The sequence below is a fragment of the Stegostoma tigrinum genome, chromosome 4, assembly GCF_030684315.1.
Source record: "Stegostoma tigrinum isolate sSteTig4 chromosome 4, sSteTig4.hap1, whole genome shotgun sequence".
In the NCBI taxonomy this organism is placed as follows: domain Eukaryota; kingdom Metazoa; phylum Chordata; class Chondrichthyes; order Orectolobiformes; family Stegostomatidae; genus Stegostoma; species Stegostoma tigrinum.
This window is the reverse complement of record NC_081357.1, coordinates 74792368-74794867: the sequence shown is the minus strand read 5'-3', so window position 1 is coordinate 74794867 and position 2500 is coordinate 74792368. Positions and strand designations below refer to the sequence as shown.

At 42.1% G+C, this 2500-nt stretch overlaps 1 protein-coding gene across 3 annotated transcripts in view; it reads right to left on the bottom strand.

Moving 5' to 3' along the window:
• The window catches only part of rcan2 (regulator of calcineurin 2), a 355743-nt gene that overhangs the window by 53508 nt on the left and 299735 nt on the right, over positions 1-2500 (bottom strand). The window lies entirely within an intron of this gene.

The following is a 2500-nucleotide window of genomic DNA, read 5'->3' as shown; positions in this document are numbered from 1 at the left end:
TATACACACACACGTACACACACGTTACACACACACGTACACACATACACACGTATACACACACACACATGTATACACATACACATGTATACACACACACACGTATACACACACACACGTATACACAAACACGTATATACACACTCGTATATACACACACTCAGATGTATACACACACAGACATATACACACATATACACACACACGTATACACACGCGTATACACACACACACACACTCACGTATACACACACACACGTATACACATACACACACACGTATATACACACACACACACGTATACACACACACATACACACACATGTATACGCACACACACACGTGTACACACACACATATACACATACACCGTATACACACACACGTATACACACACACACGTACACACACACATATACACTCACACACACGTACAAACACACACGTATACACACACAAACCGTATACACACACACGTATACAAACACATATACACACACACACACGTATACACACACGTATACACACACGTATACACACACGTATGCACACACACATATACACACATGTATACACACACACACATATACACACACGTATACACACACCTGTACACACATACGTATACACACACACACACTTATACACACAGGTATACACACATATACACACACACATACGCACATGCATACACACACGCGTATACACACACGCACACGCATACACACACGTATACACACACACACTCACGTATATACACACACACACATATATACACACACACACACACACACACACACACACACACACGTATACACACACACGTATACACACACACGTATACAGACACATGTATACACACATGCACACACCCACTTACACACACGTATACACACACGCACGCACAGGTATACACACACATACACGTACACACACACGTATACACACACATACACGTTTACACATACACACGTATACACAAACACACGCGTAAACACACACACACACGCACACACATACACACGTATACACACACAGTATACACACAAACGTATACACACACGTATACACACACACATATACACACACAGGTATACACACACATACACATATACACACACGCATACACACACACGTATACACACACACGTACACACACGTATACGTGCACACACACACGTATACACACACACCGTATACACACACATGTATATGCGCAAACACACACGTATACACACACACGTATACACACATACACATATACACATACCGTATACACACACAAGTATACACACACACACATATATACACACACACGTATACACACACACATATACATACACACACACGTATACACACACACAGACGTATACACACACACACAGACGTATACACACGTATACACACACACGTATACACACACATGTACACACACACACACACGTATACACACACACGTATACAGACACATGTATACACACATGCACACACACACTTACACACACGTATACACACACGCACGCACAGGTATACACACACATACACGTACACACACACGTATACACACACATACACGTTTACACATACACACGTATACACAAACACACGCGTAAACACACACACGCACACACATACACACGTATACACATGCACACGCATACACACACAATGTATACACAAACACACAGGTATACACACACACACACGTATACACACACAGTATACACACAAACGTATACACACACGCATACACACACACACGTACACACACGTATACGTGCACACACACACGAATACACACACACGTTTACACACACACCGTATACACACACATGTATACGCTCAAACACACACGTATACACACACACGTATGCACACACACGTATACACATACTGTATACACACACAAGTATACACACACACGTATACACACACGTATATACACACACACACGTATACACACACACGTATACACACACACACGTATACACAGAGACGTATACACACACACACAGACGTATACACACGTATACGTGCACACACACACGTATACACACACACACGTTTACACACACACACCGTATACACACACATGTATATGCGCAAACACACACGTATACACACGTATACACACACACACATATACACATACCGTATACACACACAAGTATACACACACACGTATATACACACACACACGTATACACACACACATATACATACACACACACGTATACACACACACAGACGTATACACACACACAGACGTATACACACGTATACACACACACACGTATACACACACACTCATGTATACACACACACACGTATACACACACACACGTATACACACACACGTATACAGACACATGTATACACACATGCACACACACACTTACACACACACGCACAGGTATACACACACATACACGTACACACACACGTATACACACACATACACGTTTACACATACACACGTAAACACAAACACACGCGTAAA